Source organism: Tamandua tetradactyla, chromosome 1 (assembly GCF_023851605.1).
Source record: "Tamandua tetradactyla isolate mTamTet1 chromosome 1, mTamTet1.pri, whole genome shotgun sequence".
Classification (NCBI taxonomy): Eukaryota; Metazoa; Chordata; class Mammalia; order Pilosa; family Myrmecophagidae; genus Tamandua; species Tamandua tetradactyla.
Window position 1 is genome coordinate 219,863,610 of NC_135327.1, and position 11,781 is coordinate 219,875,390.

At 37.8% G+C, this 11,781-nt stretch overlaps 1 long non-coding RNA gene across 2 annotated transcripts; it reads left to right on the forward strand.

Moving 5' to 3' along the window:
• Nucleotides 1–29: 29 nt before the first annotated feature.
• Nucleotides 30–6,152, forward strand: LOC143676973 (uncharacterized). Of its 2 annotated transcripts, XR_013172331.1 has the most exons (3): nt 48–182; nt 639–904; nt 5,393–6,152. It is a non-coding gene; the product is annotated as an uncharacterized LOC143676973 (long non-coding RNA). The 2 variants fall into 2 exon arrangements; XR_013172330.1 differs by lacking the exon at nt 5,393–6,152 and having other exon boundaries at nt 30–182; nt 639–2,225.
• Nucleotides 6,153–11,781: the final 5,629 nt, after the last annotated feature.

Here is an 11,781-nt window from a genome sequence, read left to right on the forward strand (position 1 = left end):
CCACCCCTCCCCCTCCCCACCGCACCTGGTTTACGACACTCGCGGCTTTACGACATCACCTTCCTTACACCTAGAGGCGCTCGCTCTACGGCCGGAACCTTGTTGCTAGGGAGAGGGCGGTTTGCGGCAACCGTAGACTCTGCGGAGTTTGAATCGAGGGAAGAGGGAAAAGTTTTCCTCAGGTGTCGTGGGACGGGGAGAGTGGGACGCGGGCGCCGGGGAAATGGCGGGGTCGGGATCGGAAGGGGTGGGGGGTGGCCGGCTGTCAGAGCGGGAAAGGTAGGAGGCTCCGTGGCTCTCTGCCTCGGGCTGGCCACACCCGCCGCGGCCGCCGGGGGCACGTACGCGTCTGGCTCTTAGAGCTCCGGACTCCGCGCCCGCAGAGCCGCCCCTCGGCCAGGCTGAGCAACCTGCCCTCGCTCTTCCTGGAGTCAGGCCCGGGCGGCTCGCTCGGCCGCCTTGCGCACCCCGGATCGGGGAGAGAGCCGCGCGGCGTGTTCCCACGGCTCGCGAGGTGGAGGGGCACCGACCCGGGAAGCTGGGCGGCGGCCCTGGGGACACGCGGCGTCACGGGGTGGGGGTGGCGGGAGGCTACCTGCCTCCCGCAGGCCTGACGCACGCGCACGGTTTTCCCCCAGGCCCACCGCGATGGGAAGTGACTGCTGTGTGATTGAACTTCATCTGGACCGAAAGAGAGGCGAGAAGTTCCGCTTGTAAGCACCCGCGGCTCTAGGACGGAATGAGTAATAGCCGCGCTGGCCCTGTCTCACTTCCCCATCCGCACCGGGCTCTCACCTGCTGTCACCTCGGCCGCCCCCGCCCTGCTCTCCGCCCTCAGCTCTCCTCCCTGCTCTCTTCTCAGGGTAGACCGACCGGATTGTAGGGGTCAAGGCTTAGAGTTAAGGTATTAACCTGCAGTGATTTACTACCTTAAGGGGCAGTTATCCATGTTTAGGACGTTAAGGCAAGAAACAAAGGCTGACAAATGTGGTCTCTGAGACTGATAGAATGCTGATCTTATCTTAAGTCCTTGACTTTGTACAAGTTGGGGATTTCTGAAGAAGCAATATAGATAATACCACCCGTACCAAGAAAGTAAGTCTTTAAGTAATCAGCAGGATTTAGATTTCCCCTTCTGCCCCCTCCCTCATTTCAAGTGAGGGAATACTTGAAGTTGTATTTGAAACCAACTTTGTGGAATGCATGGAGCTAAGATGTGTTTCAGTAAATATAGTTATAAATGAACAAGAGTTGTTGATAGAGAAATTAAGAAAACTGAAAGGTAGCATATCAGAGTATGAAAAATGACGTAAATTATCCAACAGTGTTGGCACATTGTAGGTGCTCAATAAATTATACTTAACGATTTTTGCCGTGCTTATGACAGGATTCTTTATTATGTTAAAATTTATGTGGTAAGCACCCACCTGATCTCATGAAACCTTTCAAGTGAAATAAATGTATGGCCAAAGTCTGGTCATTTCAAATTAGAACGCAAATCCTGAATATAGATGAGAAAATTATTTCCCACATTTGCATTGGCATTTTGAGAAGTAAATACTATTTATTGGTTCATGAATGACTGTAAATATTCTTTCCTGTACATTGTGTTTATGTATCTGTTCTCATTTCCAACCCCGGAACTAGACTCATTCTTAATGATCATTTTAAGACAGGCAGCTCTCGATTTAGTCATGCTCAATGACAGGCTTGTATATATGCTGGCACCCTTGCTTTGCAAGGACCAGTGGTCATTTTTTCTTCTCTTAGATGATATATAGTGTGATTCAGTTGCCTTTGAATCATGTTGCAGACTTTATCTTTTGCCAGAATTTCTTCCCCTTTCTACAACTTTTACAGCTACCCTGAGTTATGGTCAGAAAGGCAGGGGAAAAATACTCTCCAACTCTACCACACACCTTAACCTACCCTTAAACTTAAGAAGCGTCACACATATTGTTTTCTCTTTCTCAAGTGCCCATCCACTACTGCCCTACTAAGCTCCTTCGGTGTTTGTCTTTACCATGAAATGAATTGTACAGAAAGAAGTGGAGGGACAAACTGAGTAGAAGTCATTTTTTTCCTTACATCAGCTGTGGACTAGTTTAGTTATCTTGGGCCAGACTTTAACTCCTTCATTTCTATGCCCTCAGCACATAGCAGAGCACCTAACCACATAGTAGATGCTCAATTAATATTTCTTAAATAAATGAATATTGTTCACATTTTCTGAGTCTGTTCTTGGCTACAAAATGAGTGTTGTTTATCTGTCTCCATCACATTGATTCTTAGGAATTGTTGAAATCATGGACGTGAAAGGTATTCTCATTTATATTCTGCCTTATTTCCAAACTAATCATTCTTGAAATTAGTTTCTCTATAATCATTTTCCCAAATGATTAACTCTGCTATTTTTAAAATATGCACAAATCTTTTCAAACAAAATTTGTTTTATATATATATATATATATATATATATATATATATATATATATATATAAACAAGTTGAATATTTTCTGAATACCTTTATTTAATGTTTAAGAAATTATTGAAATCTAGTCTGGCAAGAACAAAAGTGATCTCAATAAATTGCTGCTGTAAACCTGATATATGTGTGATGGTTGTTTCTTAGCTCATAGAGAATTGGAAAAAACCTTTAGAATCAATTTACAAAAAACATTCATTAGGCTTTAGGTTTATTTCAATCAAAAGGTGAGGCTTTATTTTTAGTAGTTTTCATGCTAGTGTACAACATATTTTCAATATACTATATTTAAATCAATGGAGTATAAATATGTAGTGATTTTGTACATATATAATTGATGAAATAATCTACATGTATGTTTGCTATGTACTAGATTAAATATATAGCCTACTGCCTAATTGTATAAATACTTTGATACCCTGGTTTCAAGCTTTGCTCCTCGTACTGCGTATGCCGAAGGAGAGGTATTCTGCTAAAAATGAATTGCTCTAATCTTTTCCAAATTTTCTTGGAAAAATGGAAATGGGTAGAATGTTTTCAATATTGAATTTGTTTCTATACATTTTTCATAAACCTTTTGCACCTGCTGTTGGCTTTCCATGAAAGAATTGTGCTATAAGTTAGCATGAAATTCGACATAAAATTACTTTGTATCAAATACTGATCTTGCTGTTCCATACCTAGCATATGCTTTCCATGCACCTCACTTCCTGATCAAGTTGAAGTACAATTTAGGGAACAATTATATGTTCCTCATCAGAGCAGAGAATTGGTTATATTTTGTGGAAGGCTAACCTGATACTGCTCTTAATTCAATGTGTAATTTTCATCTTAAAGCTTTGAAAAAGAAAGAATAAATTTGTCACGGGATCCTTTAGGGTACAGAATTTGAAGTTCCCTAGAGTGGTTACTCTTCCCTGGACCAGTAGTGATTCTGGGTGTGTGGTTCACAGTCGGACAGACGAGGGCAATGGCTATGCCACTGCTGCAGTTCACCACGTTCTAGGATGGTTGAGACAGGAAGGAAACCTGACTTACCCATGATGCAGAGCTGACAGCTGTTCTCAGGGCCCGCCCAACTTCTAATAAGGCTTCCCAGGAGGTGATAATAGGGACAAAGCCTTTTCCAAGCACATGATTTTATTAAAAGTTTTCTCCTTTTAAGAATAAGACTCCTGTTTTTAATATGGTGATGAAATGGTAACGCATGGAGCTTTTTATTTGGGGAACAATTTTTCAGGAAAATGTCTAATAGAGATACAGGTATAAACATAGAGATGTTTGTAGGATGTGAGTGAACATCCAAAAATAAAACTAATCTTTTCCATAAAAAATCACAATAATTAAAATAGGTTACTTTCAGAGGCCTCCTCCACAGACAATAGATTATAGTTTCTATTATTGATATTACTTATGAACATGAATAATCTTTTATTTTTTCATATACTTAAATTTGCAGTAGGGAGACAACATGCATATTTTGAATTTGAGTTGAGTTTTAAGTAATAACCATGGTATCAGTGGTCAGATATCTGGTTTCTACTGCTGTTTTCTGCCTTTTGTCTCCATGGATTTCGTTTCTCTGGCATCTTGACTTCTTTTAGCAGCTGATGGGTTTTGTTACAGAGTATGGCTATTTCTGTGATCACCAGCCTTAGCCTTATGTATTCTACAGCTCCTTAGTTCCAATCCCTGCCATTGTTCCTTCCTCACAGTATATGTATTTAAAATATTTGCTATCAGTAAGAGGTTGTAAATATGCCACCATTTTGTTAAACTCACATGAAAACATTAGGGGTAAGAAGCAACCTGTGTGCAATTATAGCCACAACTTCAAGCTTCTGGTTGTACCTTTCTCAGCTCTTTCACTGCATACCTCTTTCTTTGCTCACTTTCACTTTTTAATCATTTTCTTTCTGCATCTTTCTTTGTCCTGGGCCTGAGACAGCTCTGCTTGAATCAGCTCCCCTTCTCTTTTACTTAAAGTCTTTTGAGTCATTCTGACTCCTTAAAATGCCTTTTCATATTATGCTCGTTATTCTCAGTCTCTCAAAGTTCAGTTACTACCTTTCCATGCTCTGAGAAGCTGACCTGTGGACACATCACCCCATCACCCAGGCTCCTTTGCCCTCTGCTTTCTATTTGGTTTCAGCCAATGTGGAGCATTGGCAAATGATTAGAAGAAGGGGACAGAGAAAGGTCAGAGAGTTTATTCCGCCCTCCCCACCCTTCCTCCTGCCTGGCTGTGGTGTTGGCAATAGCTGTTTCCTCTACCTAAGGCCATGCCTCCTGTCACACCCCTGTCCCATGGCCACAGGTCTTGCCAGGTTCAGGACGCTCTCTTCCTTTTGTCTCTTCAGGCCTAGGGATGGTAATGGTTTCCTGCTGTTTCTGGTCCTTGGGTGCCTCGCCACTCCTTATTGGTTCCTTTAAAACCTTCCCACACCTCCGTAAATGGTCACTTCATGAAACCCTTCAGTTAACCCTTTGAGTGTGCCATCTGTTTCCTGCCAGGCCCCCAAGTAATACACAAATAGAAATAAAAAATATTTGCATTTTTTAACCTCATTTCTCATCAAACCAAGAATTCTATTTATTTTCACTAATTACAAAACACTAAAGTTTGAATGCTGATATAAATGACATTATTCATTGAATAAGTATATATTCATATTCTAATGTGTGTACCTGAAAATTCTGGCAAATACCTAGAAATGTTTCAAGGAGTCTATCATTAAATCTTCATTATTCAATAACTGGAATGAAGGCTCTTTTCCAGATCTGAAATCTAGATGAGATTACTTTTGCATACTTAAAAAAAAAAAAACGGCTCAATACTATAGTATTAAAGTGGCAATAGCTTCTTTTTCTTTTCTAATATCTTTCCTCTTTTTTCTTAATAATAGAACCCTCCACTCTCATCACATGGTCATTTGAAATAATGACTCTATATCCCAGCTTCCTTGCCTTGCATGTACCTAGGAGGTACTATGCTACTCAGTTCTGACCAATGAGATAGAAGGGGAAGCAGTGTATTCAGCTTCAACAAACTCCTTCAAAAGGAGATGGTTTACCATTCTTCCCTTCTTGCTGATTGGAATTAGATCTCATGGCTATAGCACCTTAAGGAAGACAGAGCAACAAGACTGAAGGAGCCCAAGTCCTTGATACTGGAACAGCCTGGACTTCCTACCTCCAGACCTCTTTCATAGAGAGAGAAATAAACTCCTGTCTTGTTTCAGCCACCATTGCCTTAGCTTTTCTGTCCTTCACAGCAAATGGTAATACTGTTCAATGAGGATATGGTATTAGCTTCCTATAGCTGCTGTAACAAACTGCCACAAATTCAGGGACTTAAAACAACACCATTATCTTCCAGTTCTGGAGGTCAGAAGTCGAGTAGAGCCCACTGGATTAAAATCAAGATTTGAGTCTTGCCTTTTCTACCTTCTAGAGGCTGTCCTTGGCTCATGACCCTTTCATCCATCTTCAAAGCCAGCAACATTGTGCAGAGCCCTTCCGATGCTGTCACCTTTACTCTCTTCTGACTCTGCTTCCACTTTATAAGGACCTCTGTGATTAAATTGAGCCCATTCATATGACTTATGATAATACCCCATCACCAAGTCAGCTGATTAGCAACCTTAATTCGATCTGCAACCTTAATCCCCCTCTGACATATAGCCCAATATATTCACAGGCTCTGGAGATTAGGACATAGATAGCTTTGGGGGACATTTTTCTGCCTACCATAGTATGCAAATTTCAAATTCCATGATTGAGAAATATGTACTTATTGATTTATTCATATTTAATTATAAGATGCTTTATAGCATTATACTAATTGCTCATACTATTTATATAACAGTATTGTGCCATGTAAATATATACATTGGTTCATTTATTCAGCTAGTATTCTTGAGCATATTTTCTGTGTCAGATACTGCATGGGGCTAGTAAAATGCCGAAGACAGTCTCTGATCTCCAGAAGCTTAGAGGTTTGCAGGAGAAAAAAATTCACAAAAGGCTATTTCACAAATAGCCTACAAATTACACATGTGTGTAGGAATGCCATGTAAGCTAACATGGAGTCAACGCAGTCTTGGAGAACTGATGGACTTTGTCAGAAGAATTGGGAAGCGTGTTAATAGCAGAAGTCACAGCATCTGTAAAAGCTTCAAGGTGAGTCAAATCCTGTTGGGATGCAAATACAATAGAATTAAAGCATTAAAGAAAAGGGACACATGGTTCCAGATGAGGCTGCAGAGCTAGATAAGCAGGAGCCAGGTCACGTGAAGGGTTGTGTTAAGGATTTGGACCTTTTATTAAAAGCAGTTGTAAGCCATGAAAAGGATTTAGGTCAGAAAGTGACTGTTATATACAAGATGTTCATTGGTGTTCCATGAGGGAAAAGAAAAAGAATAAAAGGAATTAAGAGAATTTCAAAAAGTTTGTTTTTCCTTTTGAACAATAAAGTAAAAAGGAATAACTCAGCATAGAAAAGCAACACAAATACACAGTGTGGCTATCCATCAGAAACACAGATGAATGATAACGTTTTCTGAGTGTATTAACAAGTAGTGTAGCACTGTTGTTGAAGTTAAGCAATATGAAGTATAATTAATATTGCCTGTATTTACAATTTTGATAGAGGTGTTCCAGGTAATACATTCTCATAGGGGTCCTTCCAGCTCCTGATGGTGCCCAGTACATGGCAAGCTCCCCAAACTGTGAGATGAATGAATGAATACGAAAAAGGAGCCTCCAGTGTACCCTTTAATACCTGCTTGCTTTTTCACTGTTTGGAAAAAAAAGGAAATGTATGCTTCAATGTATTTATTACACCAATGCATAGAAGCTAACATCCTTCCCATTCAACTTTTACTGTTTTTATATTACCTTTATATATTTCCAAGAAAGCAGAATCATTTTCTCTCCCTGGATTTCACATTATTGCAGCACTTCTGCAGGTGTATCAGAATTCTTGAGAATTAGCCAGCCAGCCCCATAGAGCAGGTGACTCCCTCACAGGTTTCATGGCACCTATATAAACTAGTGTACCATTTGTCACTTCTGCATTTGTCTCCTCTCCCAGATAGAGCTGTTCATAGTTGTCTTTCTAATATTGAGATTGTTGTCTGTCTCATGGGAAGCACACTCAGTAATTATGGAAAAGAGGGAAAGTTCCTGCCATTTCTGAATCATTCAAGTCATGGGGGTTTGTGACGCGCAAATGAGGTTTGTATGTGAAGTGTAAATGATGGGTTTTAAAAACAAAATCACAAAACCAGATTCTTTGGCAAAGATCAGAATCAGTTCTAAGGGAATATACAATCCACTAGAACTCCAGAGTGCCTTTCTGGTCAAGGCCAAAGGATAAGACCATGTTTACTCTTGAAAGCGTTACTTCAGACACAGACGATGATTCTAATTAAAGGGCTGAAAGAAGAGATGATATTACTGTTTTGTTTGGAATATTTGTCATATTATCTAGAGATACAGCCAACTTACATTAACCACATTATTTAAGTACCAACTACACAATGAGTAAACTACCTACTCTAGGAGAAATAACATGATTTCTAATGCAATTAAATGGCATGTAACACTTGCTATTCTTAGACAGATTCTTATTAAAACTACAAGTTAAAGATTATCAAAGAAATATAAGAAATCCTTGGTTTTATTTCTTGGTTTGCATATAACATACCCATCCACACTGGCCTAAGTGAAAAGACAAGAATGTGTACTAAGGAGGTAACTTTTTCCTCCCATAGATCCCTGGAGGCCCAGTGTAGCCAGGTCTCAGGAGTGAAGAGTTGGAAAACTCTTAGATGTGCAGGAGGCACCTCTCTATTTCTTACCTCCTCATCTCACTGTGAACTTGTTTCATTTTCTTTCGGGTTTCATTTTCTTTCGGGGCCTACCATTATGTGTGGTGGTATTGTCTCAGAGGAGGGTCAAGTAGACTCTCAAATATGCGTACAGTATAGCAGCATTATACAAAGCTTAGAATTAAAAATAATCACCTCTACTACCACACTTGGACCACCAGCATTATTATTACTCAGCCTTTTTTCATGTGCATAGTTTCTATAGTTACATCTAGTTTTTACCATATGCATATGAAAAACGCATGTAATTTAGTATTCTGCTGTTTTCATTTAACATCACACACATTTCCCCATATAGGTGCATGACCATCATATTTGTCATTTTTCACTGTACTATAATGTTCCTTTACATCATATACTCTAATTTACTAAGCTAGTTACATATTGTTGAACATTTAGATGACTTACATTTAGATGACTTGTGGATTCTTCATTTTGTGAAGAATGAATATTCTTCGTGATGTAGTTCTGGCTTTTGCTTGTCTGTTGGATCATTTCCTGGGAAATAGTCTCAAAACTGGAATTACTTAGCCAGTGGGAGTGAACATCGTTTTGCCTTTTAAAAAATGTATTGTCAGCTTACTTTTGATACCATTAAAAATGTATAAGAGTTTGTCTCACCATGATTAAAAGTTTTTGAGAATGGGTAGCTTATTCACACTGACTGGAAACATATATGAATTGTTCAATATTTTAGAATATGTATGTAGGAAAACATTTAATCAAGAACATATATAAATATTTAATAATTTCTATTCTGAAATAAACTAATGCATCACTCTATCTCTGGATCTTGAGACCTGTTCAAGTTCTTTTATGCCTAATATCACAAAAAACATATGTATGTATTTGTGTATATATATATTTTTTAATCACCTTGGTTGTAAAATGAAAAACCATAGTATTTGTATGTGACTTGGATTCAAATTAGGCTTTATTGCTGGATTTTTTTTCAATTAAAGAAATGCCTAATAAAATAACTATATTTAGAGTTTTAGGTTGTAGGTTTCAAAGTCTTGCTTCTTATAAAATAGTCATTTAACCACAAGGATACTTTTTATATGACAGCAAAGATTAGCAATTTCAGAACTCTTGAGTAAATATATTTGACTATCAAATAAATTGGGGAGTATTTAAAAGGAATTCCAAGGAATATTATGTAGCAACCATTTAAAAAGAATTAAGCAGCTGATCTAGAAAGCTCTCAAAGAGAATAGTGGCAGTTAAAAAAACAAGGTAAATAATAGTGTGTATTTTGCTATGATATAATTGCATTATATATGTGTAATTTTTAATATATGTGTAATGTGTGTGTGTGTGTGTATCCCATATATACACACACATTTTGGAAGGACACATGAGAAAGTGGTAGCAATGTTTGCCTCTAGGCAAGAGTACTAAGAGGGCAAGACTGACTTTGGACCCGAAATTTTCTTCTTCCCTTTTGTAACGTGAGCACATTTTATCTATTCAAAAAAGTGAATAATAGTAACTTTTAAAAATGGATCCAGAGAGCTAGGTTTTCTTCCTGGAAACACTTGAATATAAGGTTACTCATTATGGGGGACAGGTGGTGCTCACAAATTACGACGACTGCAGTACTCAGAATTGTGATAAAGTGATTCCATTTAAAGCTGTTAAGATAGATATAAGTGACTCTCAGCCCTACAAGTTACAAATCCCCTTTAGCTAGTATTTGTATTCTTGATCCATACCCAAACCGTACAATTTTGGCTAATTTTCTGTTTTGCTGATTTTCTATGACAAATTATTAATTTCGGATGGTGCTTCTTGCGCTCCTCTAAACTGCTTTAACCTGGCAAAAGAAATGGAAAAACAGTTTTAATATTAACTGAATGAATGAATGAATGAAGATTTGAGAGTCCACGTTTGGCTCCTTATGTGGGTGTAACCTTGGGCAAGTCAGTTCCTTCCCTGCAGAATAAAAACACTTTCCCTACATATTCACATGGAATCATAAATGGCAAAATTATTTTGAAAATTACATGTAAAGCATAGCCTTTTAAACTTTTAATATACACATCTGTTATATTAAAGAATCTAACGTCAGATATTAGTGAATGTCAAATAATTAGATCCGTGTATTATTAGCACCTCTATAATGTTAACTCACTTCAGTAGCATTAATTGTGTTGACTAATTTGTTTTTAATTTCTTTCCTTTCTCTTGCTCACCCTCTGGTGGAGGTGCTTTTAAATAGTGAAAATGTCACAAAGGCAAACAGATACGAGTGGCAGAGTAAAAGGAGTTCTGAACTGAAATAGTATAAATAATATTTAACTATTCTATTAAATTCATCCTGATATTCTTTGCAAAAATATTTCCTTTTCATTTCTGAAGGTTTTTGCAAATGACTGGTATTTGTTTTATGACTAGTTTTGTCTTTAAAATTGTCTGCCAAGTCTTTGACCAAGGTACTCTGTTAACTGTCAAATGCAATTGAAATAATCACATTTTTCTTCCCAGCACACTTTACAAGGTGTTCTTGCAAATCATAAAAATTCCCACTGAGAGCCAAATTATTATTTTATTCCTAGCTTTGATGTTGTTTTATATTGTTCCTAAACAGGTTAGGTAATTACGTTGTTTCACCTTCGGTAGCATATTTTAGTTATAGGAAAAGGCATACTTAGTTAAAATCATGTCTAAAGTATACACTTTTGAGATCAACATTAGTCAACATATTTTGCTATTACTTGAAAATGTACATAGTTGTGGAATTTAGTTATTTTATGTACATTGAATTACTGTAATTAAATATCTTTTTTTCTTTACTTACTCAACTTATTTCTTGAAGCTATCCATTTTATATTGTGCTTTTGTTTGTTGAAGTCACCAATAAATAACTCTTACATTTTATTCCAAATACTATCACAAAACCTGAAAGATTTTCTGGCCGATCTTTTCATTGGCTAACTGGTAGCATTTTAGTAAAATCAAAAGATAATATATGAATATAAAACATTAAACATTGAGCATCAACTTTAAGAATAGCAGAAATGATTAAAGAAGTAACCCAGATATTGTTTGCTGAAAGCAAACGACGGAAAACATTTGTCTATATGATAAAAATATAATTTGTGTATTGAGATGATCAAATAAATTTATTATAGTTTTCTTGTTTTATGTGCCTTTAGAAATCATATATAATAAAGAAAAGGTATGGGCCGAATTCTCTTTTTTCCCTGTTACCTAGTTTACTTATATTTTGACCTCCCTTGCACTCCGTTTTTCCAGAAGTTGGGTATGTTATGGACATAAAACACTAACATCCACTTTTGGCTGTTGCTGTTGGTTTTAAAAGCAAGTCCCTTATCTGCTCTGCCCTCCTTCCACTGCTAGTCAGCACCAAGCTGACCACAGTGCTGTCAAACAGACAA